The sequence below is a fragment of the Salvelinus sp. IW2-2015 genome, linkage group LG37 (genome assembly GCF_002910315.2).
Source record: "Salvelinus sp. IW2-2015 linkage group LG37, ASM291031v2, whole genome shotgun sequence".
NCBI classification, from domain to species: domain Eukaryota; kingdom Metazoa; phylum Chordata; class Actinopteri; order Salmoniformes; family Salmonidae; genus Salvelinus; species Salvelinus sp. IW2-2015.
The window spans coordinates 18,219,491-18,237,639 of record NC_036876.1 but is presented as its reverse complement, the minus strand read 5'-3'; the positions used below and the strand labels follow the sequence as shown (position 1 = coordinate 18,237,639).

The following is an 18,149-nucleotide window of genomic DNA, read 5'->3' as shown; positions in this document are numbered from 1 at the left end:
AGTGCACAGCTTCAGCCAATCCCCTCAATGACACCTGTTGGGTTGACGGAAAGGAGAGTTCTCTTGATCGTCTTCACAATTTTTAATGTAGCTTCCTTCTGCATGTCCTCTAGATATTTAGTGTTCTGAAAACATTTGGGAGATATGAGAATCCCTACTAGATTTTGTATTTACCTCCAGATCTCTGAAGTCATTGCAGGAAAATAAACAAGCAACCTTGCTCTGGGCTTTGGGAGATAAGAAGTCAATATACCCATGTGATTTAGGTATGGCATAAACATCCCATTCTGCGATTTGACCCTCCTTAAAATAACCGCCAAGGTCACACTAAATCAGCACCAAAAACATATAGGGCTGTATTTTAGGCTGGCATTAAGCCAGCGCAATTGTCAAACGCACGCTCAGTTTGCCATTTCAACCTGTTAAAGCCAGCACTCTTCTATTTTTAAAACATAGCACCATAATTGGTCATTTACCTGTCTTAAATGAGCTTGCTTGCGCTGAGGTTGGAAGGGTGGCAATATCTGAGGTATGTCCTTAAAAACGTGTGGCAGTGGTCATTTCAGTATGTGCTGGTGGGGATATTTAAGACCAACCAAAAGCTGGTTTCAGCAGTAACGCGGTTGGTTATGGCATGGATTTTGACAACGGAAGTGCATCTTATCCAGTCGTGATGCACAGTGCCCATATGTACATGGCACAAGAGAGATGTCATTTTTACGTCCGTAAACCTCGTATTAAGAAATATAAAAAAGGTATGTTTTTTCCCATTTAATTTAATTTAAAAACCAATTATAGCCTCCCCTCTTATTAATGAAGGCAGTTTGTTTTGTCATGCCCAATCCATTCACTAAGTAGTCAAGACTATCGATAAAGTGTTTGGCTTTGAAATAAATCTTAATCACCAAAGCTTTATTAAACAGCAAAACAGTGAGCGGACATCTCCTTTTTATCTATGTAGGTTGTTACATTATTTTAGACAGCTCCTGTTATTATTTGGATGTGTGTAAAAACCCCTCCATGATGTAGGCTATATGCACATTGAACGATGAGATAATTCGGTGACACACACAACATTTATCCCGTACATACAACTAACAAAAACTTGAAACTACTTTCCCGTAATGATTTCTTGCTTTCTGTTTCGTTTGATTAAATACAATGCATCTGGTGTCTTTCTTATCCTGGATATGCACAAGTAGCCTATTCATAAAATGGTTTCTCTATGGTCTAGTAGTGACACTTTTGCCACATGCTTTTGCATTATTCACAACTCACACACTGTAGGCCTACATGCAGTCAGGGCCGGCGTTATTGGCGAGCCTTAGTGGGCCTGGCCTGCCCCCTACCATACCTCCTTGCTCTTCCAAATAAAAATATTAAAATATTGATAATTTATTTTGACCGAGACGCGCACTGACAGAAAGACACATCAATCTCAGATAAAGCAACGGAACGAGCGAAACAGCGCCCCTTTGTCTCAGTATGTGTAGCCCAAGTATCTGCTGCTGTCTGGACAAAAAGAATATGGCATGTCATACTCTTTATGTCCAGATGGAGAGGCACTGTTTTGCTTGCTCAGATGCTTTCTCCGGTGAGATAGTTTCGTCCACTTGCGAATTGAACTAGGATGTAGTGCTGCCATAGCGCAGGGGAACGGTGCAGAATACATGAAGCTGGTAAAATTATTTATAGAAAATGTATTTGGATAAATTCTAAATTCATTATTTAATTGCTACTAAAAGTCCATGAAAATTATAGAATGACAAAGTAAATAAATATGTAGGCTATAGCAGCCTACATATGTAGGTAAATGGTGGTTGCTTCCCTATCTTTTAGCTCTCCGAGAGACCTATACCTGGAAATGATTGTCAGGATATGTTCGAGACAATGCTTGTTGTTCCCATTGAAATGAGATAGGGATGGGTGATATTTTCAAAGCAAAACCTGTTTTAGGAACATTGAGGAATATACATCTTCAGTCACAGGCTTCATTAGGAAATGTGGTGATGTTGTACCCACAATAACAATTCGGACACACCCCAACCAAAAACCCTGGATGAACGGAGATATCAGAACCATGCTGGGAGCCCGTACTGCAGCAATAAATGTTAGCAGGAACGAACCCCGGTGACGCGCAACYTGTACAAGGCAAGCAGGTACAAGCTCTGCAAATCCATTAGGGATGCAAAAAGATAATAATCACCATCAAACTTGAATTGATGTCTGGCAACTCAGACTATCATGGACTTTAAAGACACATCCAGCTGTGTGGTGCCCAACGAAGCCTCCCTCTCAGACGAGCTTAAAACATTTTATGCTCGCTTCCAGGCAAACAATACCGAGCCATCTAGGAAGACTCTCACTCTCCGAGGCTGATGTGAATACTCACAAAGACGCTGGACCAGATTGCATACCTTGGCTAGTCCTCAGAGTGTGTGCTGACCAGCTGGCGGGTGTCTTCTCGAACATCTTCATCCTGTCCCTGTCCCAGGCTATAGTCCCCACCTGCTTCAAGGAGACCACCATCGTCTCAGTGCCCAAGAAAAACAAGGTGACATGCCCAAATGACTATCGCCCCCGTCGCACTCACCCTGGTCATCATGAAGTGCTTCGAGAAGCTGGTCATGGCCCACATCAAGGCCAACATGCCAGGCACACTGGACCGAATCCTATTTGCCTACCGCTCCAACAGATCCACGGAAGATACAATTTCCATCGTTAATCACATGGCCATAACACATCTGGACAAGAGGAACACCTATATGAGAATGCTGTTCATTGACAACAGTTCAGCATTCAACTCAACCTTGGATTGTTCCCTCCAAGCTCGAAACCAATCCCAGGGCCCTGGGTCTGGACACCACCCTCTGCAACTGGATCCTGTAGTTTCTTACGGGCAGACCACAGGCTGTGTGGATTGGCAACCTCCTCCACACTGACTCTTAACACAGGGGCCCACAAGGGGTGTGTCCTCAGCCCTCTGCTGTACTCCCTGTTCATCCATGACTGCATGGCTTTACACATCAGCAACTCCATCATCAAGTTTGCTGACAAGACCACGGTTGTAGGTCTGATCAACAACGACGAGTCAGCCTATAGGGAGGAAGTAAGTAAACTGGCATTGTGGTGCCAAGACAACAACCTGTCCCTCAACGTCAGCAAAACAAAGGAGTTGATTGTTGACTTCAGGAGGCAGAGGAGGGAACATTACCCAATCCACATCAACGGGACTGCAGTAGAGAGTCAGCAGTTTTAAGTTCCTCTGCGTCCACATTTTGACACAGACCAACAACACCACCACTCTTGTCAAGAGGGCGCCCTCCAAGTACTCCCACTGCACCATCGACAGCGCCCTGACCGGTTGTATCACAGCCTGGTACGTGAATTGCTCTGTCCACGACCACAAGACCCTCCGGCGGGTGGTGAAGATGGCCCAGTACATCACTGGGACCATACTCCCCACCCATAAAGGACATCTACTCGAAACGGTGCCTGAGGAAGGCCCGCAGTATCATCAAGGACCCCACACATCCCAGCCACATTCCGCTCACTCCCTTACCGTCGGGCAAACGCTATCGGGGCATGAGGTCTAATACCAACTTACGCACAAAACCACACAGATATACACTCATCCATACACGCATGCATGCGCACACACACAAACACACATATACATTCATGCTATACACACATCACAACGTTGGATGGTGTATACCATGTGTATCCTGTACATACGACAAATACAACTTGTAACTTCAACTGTGCTTGATTGAACTTGCCTGCCTAAATGGAACCAAAATAAATGTCCCCAAAGAGCAAACTCAACCCACCTTGCACTCCAAACGGGCTTTTAAGCAAATGCTGAAAGCATCTGAATGTTTTTAAATAGTATATGAAACCAGGTCTGCCTTGGGCTAACTAAGATGCTCCGCTGAGCAAGAGAGAGACCCTAAAATATATAAGTAGCATATTAGCCTAAACAGTAGCCTATTAGCATTTACAGTACCTGGACCACTCCAAAGAATGCACACTCTGTGGTAATTGTTGAAGGAAGCAAAACTAAAATACCTGCTTGTACTTCAGGCCTCTAGTTGTGAGAAGGTATGAGTTACTTCTGTTACCTGAGGTTGACTATAAGTAGGCTACAGTTCACACCCAACTCCAGACCTTGGGGGCCAGAGAACGACTGGTTTTTGGATTGAATCGTTATAACTCAGAGATGGTTACTACTACACCTGGTTACTACTGTAACACAGTCTATTACTGAAAGGGAAGGATTAATATCAGCAAACACTGTAGCCCTTAAGTACTAGAGTTGTGCACCACTGACCTAAAAGATAAAGACTGACAGACTGACTGACAGACAGTACACCAAGTAGACCAGAAGAAGGAGAACTAGGGAGGGATGAGTGAGAGACAGTCACTACTGTCAATAAAGAGCATATTATTACATCACATCAATACTCCCTCTTCATAGGTCCCTTGGTAACCAATAACGGCAGCATTGGAGTTACATCAGAATATCAAAATGACCAATAATTGTTCTCACCTGGAGAACTTCCAACAACATAATGATCTTCAATCTGTGTGTCAGATACAGTTGAAGTCGGATGTTTACATACACCTTAGCCAAAATACATTTAAACTCKGTTTTTCACAATTCCTGACATTTAATCCTAGTAAAGATTCCCTGTCTTAGGTGAGTTAGGATCTCCACTTTATTTTAAGAATGTGAAATGTCAGAATAATAGTAGAGAGAATGATTTATTTCAGATTTTATTTCTCTCATCACATTCCCAGTGGGTCAGAAGTTTACATACACTCAATTAGTATTCGGTAGCATTGCCTTTAAATTGTTTYATTTGGGTCAAATGTGTCGGGTAGCCTTCCACAAGCTTCCCACAATAAGTTGGGTGAATTTTGGCCCATTCCTCCTGACAGAGCTGGTGTAACTGAGTCAGGCTTGTAAGGCCTCCTTGCTCGCACATGCTTGTTCAGTTCTGCCTACAAAGTTTCTATAGGATTGAGTTTAGTGCTTTGTGATGGCCACTCCAATACCTTGACTTTGTTGTCCTTAAGCCATTTTGCCACAATTTTGGAAGTATGCTTGGGGTGATTGTCCATTTGGAAGACCCATTTTCCCCTTTTTCCTCCAAACATAACAATGTTCATTATGGCTAAACAGTTCTATTTTTGTGTCATAAGACCAGAGGACATTTCTCCAAAAAGTACGATCTTTGTCCCCATGTGCAGTTGCAAACAGTAGTCTGGCTTTTTTTAATAGCGGTTTTGGAGCAGTGACTTCTTCCTTGCTGAGCGGCCATTCAGGTTATGTCGATATAGGACTCGTTTTACTGTGGATATAGATACTTTTGTACCTGTTTCCTCCAGCATCTTCACAAGGTCCTTTGCTGTTGTTCTGGGATTGATTWGCACTTTTCACACCAAAGTACGTTCATCTCTAGGAGACAGAACTTGTCTCCTTCCTGAGCGGTATGATGGCTGCATGGTCCAATGGTGTTTATACTTGCGTACTATTGGTTGTACAGATGAACGCGGTACCTTCAGGCGTTTGGAAATTGCTCCCAAGGATGAACCAGACTTGTGGAGGTCAACAATTTCTTTCTGAGGTCTTGGCTGACTTCTTTTGATTTTCCCATGATGTCAAGCAAAGAGACACTGAGTTTGAAGGTAGGCCTTGAAATACATCCACAGGTACACCTCCAAATGACTGAAATTATGTCATTGATGCCTATCAGAAGCTTCTAAAGCAATGACATCATTTTCTGGAATTTTCCAAGTGAAGTTAAAGGCACAGTCAACTTAGTGTATGTAAACTCCTGACCCACTGGAATTGTGATACAGTGAATTATAAGTGAAATAATCAGTTAACAATTGTTAGAAAAATGACTTGTGTCATGCACAAAGTAGATCTCCTAACTTACTTGACAAAACTATAGTTTGTAAACAAGAAATTTGTGGAGTGGTTGAAAAACAAGTTTTAATGACTCCAACCTAAGTGTATGTAAACTTACGACTTCAACTGTAGCTATCATTGATTCCAATATTGGTCATTATTCTTCGGCGGTAATAGCATTTTATCTGAATTTTATGATTGTGTTGCCTAGTACTGTTTCTTAGGATCTGAGATGATAGGAAGAAGATTATCACTTTGGCAGAGCCCATGCTCCGAGTCATTTTCCTTGGGAGGAAATTTAAATGTTCCATCTTGGAAAAGAAGGCAATAAAAGTTGGATTGCTGCAGATTGTTCCCTAAATGTGAATCCGATTAGAATCGGGGGCAAGCCATCGCATTGCCAGTCAGATCCATTTGAGAAAAGCCATGGGGAAGATTTTTTATTATGGCCTGAAGCTAGGTTTTAGCCCAAAGTATTGAGCTGAAAAGGCACTAGCCGGTTTAATCTTTAGATGAAAAATGAGTATTCCATCTCTCATATCTAGAGATGCCAACCTGCCCTGATGGTCTCTTTTGTTACAAAAATATTGCAGGCAAAGTGACGTAAGACATATACACTGTAGTTATGTCCTTTGTTGGATAGTTTGATTACCTTTGATTGCATGTGTAGTTTAATAAACACCATGATAGTTGTTGACTTCAAGTTGATGTCGAGTTGTTGATTTAACTTTTCCATAAGTGTGCCTCGCACAACCAAACCCATCACAGTCCTCAGTCCCTTGGAGATAATTAAATGTTTTCCGTTTTGCGAGTTCAAATCAAAGCTTATTTGTCACGTGCGCTGAATACAACAGGTGTAGAACTTACAGTGAAATGCTTACTAACAGGCTCTAACCAATAGTGCAAAAAGGTATTAGGTGAACAATAGGTAGGTAAAGAAATAAAACAACAGTAAAAAGACAGGCTATATACAGTAGCGAGGCAATAGATAGGTGACGAGGCTTACATTCAGACAACGGTTAGTCAGGCTGATTGAGGTAGTATGTACATGTAGATATGGTTAAAGTGACTATACATACAGTGGGGAGAACAAGTATTTGATACACTGCCGATTTTGCAGGTTTTCTACTTACAAAGCATGTAGAGGTCTGTCATTTTTATCATAGGTACACTTCAACTGTGAGAGACGGAATCTAAAACAAAAATCCAGAAATCACATTGTATGATTTTTAAGTAATTAATTTGCATTTTATTGCATGACATAAGTATTTGATCACCTACCAACCAGTAAGAATTCCGGCTCTCACAGACCTGTTAGTTTTTCTTTAAGAAGCCCTCCTGTTCTCCACTCATTACCTGTATTAACTGCACCTGATTGAACTCGTTACCTGTATAAAGACACCTGTCCACACACTCAATCAAACAGACTCCAACCTCTCCACAATGGCCAAGACCAGAGAGCTGTGTAAGGACATCAGGGATAAATTGTAGACCTGTACAAGGCTGGGCTGGGCTACAGGACAATAGGCAAGCAGCTTGGTGAGAAAGGCAACAACTGTTGGCACAATTATTAGGAAAATGGAAGAAGTTCAAGATGACGGTCAATCACCCTCGGTCTGGGGCTCCATGCAAGATCTCACCTCGTGGGCATCAATGATCATGAGGAATGTGAGGGATCAGCCAGAACTACACGGCAGGACCTGGTCAATGACCTGAGAGAAGCTGGGACCACAGTCTCAAAGAAAACCATTAGTAACACACTACGCCGTCATGGATTAAAATCCTGCAGCGCACGCACAGGTCCCCCTGCTCAAGCCAGCGCATGTCCAGGCCCGTCTGAAGTTTGCCAATGACCATTTGGATGATCCAGAGGAGGAATGGGGAAGGTCATGTGGTCTGATGAGAAAAAATAGAGCTTTTTGCTCTAAACTCCACTCGCCGTGTTTGGAGGAATAGAGGGATGATACAACCCCAAGAACACCATCCCAACCGTGAAGGCATGGAGGTGGAAACATCATTCTTTGGGATGGCTTTTCTGCAAAGGGGACAGGACGACTGCACCGTATTGAGGGAGGATGGATGGGGCCATGTATCGCGAGATCTTGACCAACAACCTCCTTCCCTCAGTAAGAGCATTGAAGATGGTCGTGGCTGGGTCTTCCAGCATGACAACGACCCGAAACACACAGCCAGGGAACTAAGGTGGCTCCGTAGAAGCATCTCAAGTCTGGAGTGGCCTAGCCAGTCTCCAGACCTGAACCCAATAGAAAATCGTTGGAGGGAGCCGAAAGTCCGTATTGCCCAGCGACAGCCCCCGAAAACCTGAAGGATCTGGAGAAGGTCTGTATGGAGGAGTGGGCCAAAATCCTGCTGCAGTGTGTGCAAACTGGTCAAGAATACAGGAAACGTATTGATCTCTGGTGTAATTGCAAACTAAGGTTCTTGTACAAAATTCACTTCTGCTTTCTGATGTACTCAAATACTTATGTCATGCAATAAAATGCAAATTAATTACTTAAAAATCATACAATGTGATTTTCTGGATTTTTGTTTTAGATTCCTTCTCTCACAGTTGAAGTGTACCTATGATAAAAATTACAGACCTCTACATGCTTTGTAAGTAGGAAAACCTGCAAAATCGTCAGTGTATCAAATACTTGTTCTCCCCACTGTATATGATGAACAGAGAGTAGCAGTAGCGTAAAAGAGMGGTTGGCGGGTAGTGGGTGGGACACAATGCAGATAGCCCGGTTAGCCAATGTGCAGGAGCACTGGTTGGTCGGKCCAAATGAGGTAGTATGAACATGAATGCATAGCTAAAGTGACTATGCATATATGATAAACAGAGAGTAGCAGCAGCGTAAAAAGAGMGGTTGGGGGGGGAGGCACACAATGCAATAGTCCGGGTAGCCATTTGATTACCTGTTCAGGAGTCTTATGGCTTGGGGGTAAACTGTCGAGAAGCCTTTTTGTCCTAGACTTGGCACTCTGGTACCACTTGCCATGCGGTAGTAGAGAGAACAGTCTATGACTGGGGTGGCTGGGGTCTTTGACCATTTTTAGGGTGTAGAGGTCCTGGATGGCAGGCAGCTTAGCCCCAGTGATGTACTGGGCCGTACGCACTGCCCTCTGTAGTGCCTTGCGGTCAGAGGCCGAGCAATTGCCGTACCAGGCAGTGATGCAACCATTCAGGATGCTCTCGATGTTGCAGCTGTAGAACCTTTTGAGGATCTCAGGACCCATGCCAAATCTTTTTAGTTTCCTGAGGGGGAATAGGCTTTTTCGTGCCCTTTTCACGACTGTCTTGGTGTGTTTAGACCATTCTAGTTTGTTGTTGATGTGGACACCAAGGAACTTGTAGTTCTCAACCTGCTCCACTACAGCCCCGTCGATGAGAATGGGGGTGTGCTCGGTCCTCCTTTTCCTGTAGTCCACAATAATCTCCTTAGTCTTGGTTACGCTTGAGAGAGAGGTTGTTATTCTGGCACCACCCGGGCGGGTCTCTGACCTCCTCCCTATAGGCTGTCTCGTTGTTGTCGGTGATCAGGCCTACCACTGTTGTGTCGTCTGCAAACTTAATGATGGTGTTGGAGTCATGCCTGGCCATGCAGTCGTGGGTGAACAGGGAGTACAGGAGGGGACTGAGCACGCACCCCTGGGGAGCTCCAGTGTTGAGTTTAAACTGGCGAGTGTAGAGAGTATAGGGATATTGTTATCCACGTCGGCACCAACGATGTTAGGATGAAACAGTCAGAGGTCACCAAGCGCAACATAGCTTCAGCGTGTAAATCAGCTTGAAAGATGTGTCGGCATCGAGTAATTGTCTCTGGCCCCCTCCCAGTTAGGGGGAGTGATGAGCTCTACAGCAGAGTCTCACAACTCAAATGCTGGTTGAAAACTGTTTTCTGCCACTCTCAAAAGGTAGAATTTGTAGATAATTGAGCCTGGTCTTTTGAGGAGTGACGGACTCCATCCTAGCTGGAGGGGTGCTCTCATCTTAACTACGATCATAGCTCCACAATGAAATAGGATGCAGGCCAGGCAGCATTAGCCAGCCTACCAGACCTAGGTTGGGCAAAACTAAACATGGCGGTGTTCACCTTAGCAATCTCACTAGAATAAAGACCTCCTCCATTCCTGCCATTATTTTATTTTACCTTTATTTAACCAGGTAGGCTAGATGAGAACAAGTTCTCATTTGCAACTGCGACCTGGCCAAGATAAAGCAAAGCAGTGTGACACAGGCAACAACACAGAGTTACACATGGAGTAAACAATAAAAAAGCCAATAACACAATAAACAAGTCAATGACACAGTAGGAAAAATAAATTCTATATACAATGTGTGTGCAAAAGGCATGAGGAGGTAGGCAATAAATAGGCCATAGGAGCGAATAATTACAATTTAGCAGATTAACACTGGAGTGATAAATGAGCAGATGATGATGTGCAAGTAGAGATACTGGTGTGCAAAAGAGCAGAAAAGTAAATAAAAACAGTATGGGGTGAGGTAGGTAGCTATTTACAGATGGACTATGTACAGCTGCAGCGATCGGTTAGCTGCTCAGATAGTTGATGTTTAAAGTTGGTGAGGGAAATAAGTCTCCAACTTCAGCGATTTTTGCAATTCGTTCCAGTCACTGGCAGCAGAGAACTGGAAGGAAAGGCGGCCAAAATGATTGAAAGAGATCGTGATACCTCACATCTCAAAATAGGGCTACTTAATGTTAGATCCCTCACTTTCAAGGCAGTTATAGTCAATGAACGAATCACTGATCATAATATTGATGTGATTAGCCTGACTGAAACATGGCTTAAGCCTGATGAATTTACTCTGTTAAATGAGGCCTCACCTCCTGGTTACACTAGTGACCATATCCCCCGCGCATCCCGCGGAGGTGTTGCTAACATTTACGATAGCAAATTTCAATTTACAAAACCCCCCCTGACGTTTTTGTCTTTTGAGCTTCTAGTCATGCAATCTATGCAGCCTACTCAATCACTTTTTATAGCTACTGTTTACAGGTCTTCTGGGCCAAAAACAGCGTTCCTCACTGAGTTCCCTGAATTCCTATCGGGAATTCAAATTCAAATTTTTGGTGACTTTAATATTCACATGGAAAAGTCCACAGACCCACTCCAGAAAGCTTTCGGAGCCATCATCGACTCAGTGGGTTTGTCCAACATGTGTCCGGACCTACTCACTGCCACAGTCATACTCTGGACCTAGTTTTTGTCCCATGGAATAAATGTTGTGGATCTTAATGTTTCTCCTCAAAATCCTGGACTATCGGACCACCATTTTATTACGTTTGCAYTCGCAACAAATAATCTGCTCAGACCCCAACCAAGGAGCATCAAAAGRCGTGCTATAAATTCTCAGACAACCCAAAGATTCCTTGATGCCCTTCCAGACTCCCTCTGCCTACCCAAGGATGTCAGAGGCCAAAAATCAGTTAACCACCTAACTGAGGAACTCAATTTAACCTTGCGCAATACCCTAGATGCAGTCGCACCCCTAAAAACTAAAAACATTTGTCATAAGAAACTAGCCCCCTCGTATACAGTAAATACCCGAGCTCTGAAGCAAGCTTCCAGAAAATTGGAACGGAAATGGCGCCACACCAAACGGAAGTCTTCCGACTAGCTTGGAAAGACTGTACCGTGCAGTATCGAAGAGCCCTCACTGCTGCTCGATCATCCTATTTTTCCAACTTAATTGAGGAAAATAAGAACAATCCGAAATGTATTTTTGATACTGTCGCAAAGCTAACTAAAAAGCAGCATTCCCCAAGAGAAGATGGCATTCACTTCAGCAGTAATAAATTCACAAACTTGATCATTATCATGATCATTAGAAAGCAAATTACAGACTCCTCTTTAAATCTGCGTATTCCTCCAAACTCAGTTGTCCTGAGTCTGCACAACTCTGCCAGGACCTAGGATCACTCAAATATTTTAGTACTATTTTAGTACAATGATGAACATAATCATGGCCTCTAAACCTTCAAGCTGCATACTGGACCCTATTCCAACTAAACTACTGAAAGAGCTGCTTCCTGTGCTTGGCCCTCCTATGTTGAACATAATAAACYGCTCTCTATCCACCGGCTGTGTACCAAACTCACGAAAAGTGGCAGCAATAAAGCCTCTCTTCAAAAAGCCAAACCTTGACCCAGAAAATATAAAAAACTATCGGACTATATCGAATCTCCCATTCCTCTCAAACATTTTAGAAAAAGCTGTTGCGCAGCAACTCACTACCTTCCTGAAGACAAACAATGTATACGAAATGCTTCAGTCTGGTTTTAGACCCCATCATAGCACTGAGATTGCACTTGCGAAGGTGGTAAATMACCTTTTAATGGCGTCAGACCGAGGCTCTGCATCTGTCCTCGTGCTCCTAGACCTTAGTGCTGCATTTGATACCATCGATCACCACATTCTTTTGGAGAGATTGGAAACCCAAATTGGTCTACACGGACAAGTTCTGGTCTAGTTTAGATCTTATCTGTCGGAAAAATATTATTGTTTTCACTATATATTTTACCTCTTGGGAATGTAATTCGAAAACATAATGTTAACTTTCACTGCTATGCGGATAACACACAGCTGTACATTTCAATGAAACATGGTGAAGCCCCAAAATTGCCCTTGCTGGAAGCCTGTGTTTCAGACATAAGGAAGTGGATGGATGCAAACGTTCTACTTTTAAACTCGGACAAAACAGAGATGCTTGTTCTAGGTCCCACGAAACAAAGAGATCTTCTGTTGAATCTGACAATTAATCTTGATGGTTGTACAGTCGTCTCAAATAAAACTGTGAATGAACTCGGCGTTACTCTGGACCCTGATCTCTCTTTTGACGATCATATCAAGACTGTTTCAAGGACAGCTTTTTACCATTTACATAACATTGCAAAAATCMGACATTTTCTGTCCAGAAATGATGCAGAAAAATTWATCCATGATTTTGTTACTTCTAGGTTAGACTACTGCAATGCCCTACTTTCCGGCTACCCGGATAAAGCACTAAATAAACTTCAGTTAGTGCTAAATACGGTTGCTAGAATCCTGACTAGAACCAAAACATTTGATCATATTACTCCAGTGCTAGCCTCCCTACACTGGCTTCCTGTTAAGGCAAGGGCTGATTTCAAGGTTTTACTGCTAACCTACAAAGCATTACATGGGCTTGCTCCTACCTATCTTTCCGATTTGGTACTGCCGTACATACCTACACGTATGCTACGGTCACAAGACGCAGGCCTCCTAATTGTCCCTAGAATTTCTAAGCAAACAGCTGGAGGCAGGGCTTTCTCCTATAGAGCTCCATTTTTATGGAATGGTCTGCCTACCCATGTGAGAGACGCAGACTCGGTCTCAACCTTTAAGTCTTTATTGAAGACTCATCTCTTCAGTAGGTCCTATGATTGAGTATAGTCTAGCCCAGGAGTGTGAAGGTGAACGGAAAGGCACTGGAGAAACGAACCACCCTTGCTGTCTCTGCCTGGCCGGTTCCCCTCTCTCCACTGGGATTCTCTGCCTCTAACCCTATTACAAAGGCTGAGTCACTGGCTTACTGGTGCTCTTCCATGCCGTCCCTAGGATGGGTGCGTGACTTGAGTGGGTTGAGTCACTGACGTGGTATTCCTGTCTGGGTTGGCGCCCCCCCTTGGGTTGTGCCGTGGTGGAGATCTTTGTGGGCTATACTCGGCCTTGTCTCAGGYTAGTAAGTTGGTGGTTGAAGCTATCCCTCTAGTGGTGTGGGGGCTGTGCTTTGGCAAAGTGGGTGGGGTTATATCCTGCCTGTTTGGCCCTGTCCGGGGGTATCATCGGATGGGGCCACAGTGTCTCCGGACCCCTCCTGTCTCAGCCTCCAGTATTTACGCTGCAGTAGTTTATGTGTCGGGGTTTATGTGTTACTTGCCTCGAAGCGAGCATAGAAGTGATTTAGGCTCGTGTCACTGATCAGCTCGCGGCTGTGCTTCCCTTTGTAATCTGGTAGTCGGAGCCGGTGTAGTATGATTCAATCTTAGCCCTGTATTGACGCTTTGCCTGTTTGATTGTTCTTCGCAGGGCATAGCTGCGTTGATTGTTGTTTTTTATCTTAAATAGCTGAACGCCATCCACCAAATCTGTTACACTGCAGGTTTGTGTTTCACCATACCAAATAAGACAAAATACAGGTAGCATAATCTACAAAACACAGGGCTATAACATTTATTTTTCATGTTATAATCATTCATCAGAATATTTTCCCTGAGAGATAGACGTTGAAAATCAGTCTCTGAAACTCTCCTCTGAGAGCTTGTTTAATTAGACTACTATATATACACTGTAACTTCAACTTCCTTTTTTAAAACACAATGTACAGTGTGTGTGTGTGCAAGCATGAGTGCGTGTGTGGATAGTGTGTTTTTATAGAACAGCCCATCTTTTCGTCATAGGAGGGCCATTTTGGACCCCTCTTATCAACTTTGTGGCATTTAAGACGCTACGAAATGATTCAAAATCCATGCCTCTCTCACCCATTCATTCACTCTTATTCTTCTGTATATGGCATTTGGCAGTTAGACGTGTGTGAGAGCTTATCAAGCCTACACTTTCTTGCCACATCTACTTTGGGTAGATTTATCTCGCTCTTGATAACCAAAGCACTTTCACAGAAAAGCTGATACTGTGACTGAATTAAATAAACACTATATAGTAGTTTGTGATGCCATCATAATACGTTTCACAGATATAACGCTTCAGTCTAAAAGTCATCAGCCTACAGATTTTTTGCGAAGCGAAATGCGAGCCATGAACACACAATGACGCAGCATTAAAAGTGGGTTCATTTGAATAAGGCCAGGTAAGGCCAGATGGGTTACCCTGGTGCCAGTAGCCATGGTGATATGTCATGACGACTAAAGTACACAAAATGTGGTCTCATGAGATTGCAATAGGACCTCATTAGATTATCAAATACACACAATACACAACGAACACACACATCAGTATTGACTTCCAGGATACTAGAATTGGTCTATAAAATTATTTTTTCTCCTGTAAAAAGCTGTGTCAAGTAAAATTGGTGACTTTTAACATGATGTAAGCTATTTGACACTGACACAACCCATGTAAAACTCACTGTCACTGAAATATTACCAATGGCCATAATCATACAAAACACACTGGGTGATACCCATATGAAAAAAAAGTATACTATGCTATACTATGCTCTAAATACTGTAGTATTACCATATTTATATACTATAGTATTCACTGTAGCGTTTTTGCAGACATTACTGTAGTATACTGTAGTAAAGCGTATTATTGTATAAATACTGTAGTATTACTATAGTAAACTATAGTATATAATATAATAATTACTGTTGTGTTTTTGCAGGTATTACTGTAGTATTTACAACAGTGTTTTTCTTTTACTATCTTTGACATAGAAATGGGGGGTTTCTCCTTGAGGAAACCTACTAGGCACATACTAAGAGGAAATGATCCATAACCTGTAGGAATGTATGACTGGAGTCTGAACAGATAGAAGAAAGCAGAAGTGCTGAACTATAACCTGTAGGGAACACAATATGTGGTCTATACTATACATGTAGGTTTTTCACTCATGGCTGCACATGGGGGATAGGAATAGGTGCAGCATATGCAAATTAGATAATGTAGTATTACTATAGTTTAAAAAACTGTGTGTTTGGGGACATTACTGTAGTATTTACTACAGTGTTTTTTTTGCGGATAATACTRTAGTATTTAATATAGTATTCTACAGCATACTAGAACATTCTACAGTAAGCTCTACATGGTAAAGGGATACTACAGTGTTTTAGTGTTGTCACGTTACCAATATCGCAATACTAGGAAGTAAAGCATGAAAGGAAACAAAACATGAAGCAGACTACATTTCTTGAGGAAAACAGTCCTAATGTTAGAAAAACAGCCTTATGTCGTCACCCAGAGTCACATTTGTTTATTTTGCAAGCTATAGCACACAATATTTCACAAAAGTAGGTTCTAAAGGACCATAGAGTTTAGTATGCTTCATGTATTTATTTTTTTTGCCAAGGAAAATCTGGTATCGTAGTATCGCAATATTGTTATCATGACAACACTACAGTGTGGAGTATAGTATTCCGCAGTATACTACAAAATGATATAGTAAGCACTACACAATCAAGGGGTACTACAGAGTGTAGTATAGTATTCTACAGTATACTACAGAATACTATAGAATTCTATAGTACGTACTATAGTATTAAATAGTAAACTGTTGTATTTTTTTTATGTGGGTAGGGGTAGTGAGGTCATATAGACACAATGTTTGTGTAAGTGTGTTTGTGTGTTTTCCCCAAACACCCCTTTTAAATGGCCTTGGGCATTAGCTAAAAACAAACCTCTCTTTCCTCTCTCTCGCTCTCTCTCTCAAACTCTTATCAGCATTTCTTATCACCCAACCCCACTACCCCCATAGTGCCAACAAACCGGCTGTTGGTCTCAGTACTGAGCCACTTAATAGGAAGTTACTGATGTAAGGTCACTTCCTGGTGGTCACTAGGTTACAAGAGGGGTAGGATGGGCACTAGGACACTTCTTCTTCTTKTTATTCAACGTAAGGTGTTCTTAGGCAGGAGAGAGCCACACTGATCAACATTGCACTGATGCGTAGCCTTTACCAATGGCATTATGTCGCAGAGTATTTTCAACAACACCCACACCTATGAGGTCAGTTCTATGTGTGTACAGCAGCCTCACTACCTGCGAAACACACACTAGTGGTGTACTGAGTGATCCACATATAGGAATAGCTAGGCCTACATTTGGCAAATTGATGAGATTTGTAACAGCTGATAGATATGAAGTTCACATGGCATTAGGCACACATCAGAAAGTGCAAACAGTGCCCAAGGCCAAGCAAACAGCTTATAGCTGATTTCAATGGACCATTACTGTTAAATCATTAACTTAATTAACTGCTATTCTTTTAACTGCTATTGCCAACATTAAAAAAGACCTGCCCATTCATCACTGTTATGGGGGGTGAGCTCTGCATATTTTAATATCATATAGGCCTACCATATGTCACACAACCATCTATCCCTGTCTCTTTTCAGTCTCCAACTGAATGGCATTCAACAGGTCAATACACATTTTTGGCATATAGTTAAATGCAAATCCATTTTAGACTCACACAGCACACCCACCCACACAGTTTAAACCAATAGCCGTAATTACATTCTTAATTCTTTGACATCCCTCATTCTCTTGTGTTAGCGCAGTACTTACTAAAACAAAACGCATTTTATTTTCAATAACTGCATTTCCAAAGTTGATCTTATAAATTGTATACATACAAATATTGTTCAATGATTTACATTTAACCATGGAAATGCGATGGGAAGCCTTTGAAACTCGCGCAACATGTGTGCAAACCTGATTTGTGCGTCTTTGTAAATAGCCATATGCCTGTCATAACAACAACTACTGAACTCCTACAACTTTCCACTGTTGTTGTTGTCAATACGTGACTTATAAACGTGTAAAAACATTTTTCTAGTCTTCTACTACTTGGCAGAGGAGATGGAGAGAGACTTTACCTGTCGCGCTAACTGAAGGTGCGGACACCCTTTCGCTGTAGTATCAACAATTCACGGATAAAAGTTCAAACCATCCGAAAAGTGAAGGTAGCATATTCTGTTCATATTTGACTATAATATTTCCTTTCCTTGTAGTGTTTGTTGCCGTCTGTCGCTGCGAAGGAAAAGTCCACCGTGACTGCTATGTCCATGTCTCTGGCAAAGCACGGATATTTGAATGTTTGATGTTAGTCTAAGCAAGGCCTGGACATGGGCTGCCTAGAGTTTGCATGGCGTTAATGAGCGATCATGTGACTTCGAAATCCCTAGTGCACATAAAACGTGAGCTACTGCACATAAACATTTACATAAGGTCCTATTAGGTGCTAAAAGAGTGTGCATATTTTTTGTTCAATGTCATTTATGCACAGATAGACAATTGACTTCCTTTTATTCTCTCAATGCATAATCATTCTTCACCTGCGGGGGTCACGTTTGAAATCTTTTAGGCATAGCCTACCTATGGACAGTAAAACATTTTCGTGTCGTGGTTGGCAATAATTTATCAGAAAATATGTATAAAACCTATGATGATTAAATAATGAATAGAAGTGCAGGTGTCAATTATAAACCAATTGGCCGCT

General features: G+C 42.3%; 1 protein-coding gene across 2 annotated transcripts in view; it reads right to left on the bottom strand.

Moving 5' to 3' along the window:
• LOC111960052 (uncharacterized protein C4orf19) overlaps positions 1–17,774 on the bottom strand; it is a 28,844-nt gene extending 11,070 nt beyond the window's left edge. For both annotated transcript variants that reach the window (XM_023981937.2, XM_023981938.2), the window contains exon 1: positions 17,527–17,774. The gene's annotated coding sequence lies outside the window, so the exon portion shown is untranslated. The remainder of the gene's footprint in view (positions 1–17,526) is intronic.
• Positions 17,775–18,149: the final 375 nt, after the last annotated feature.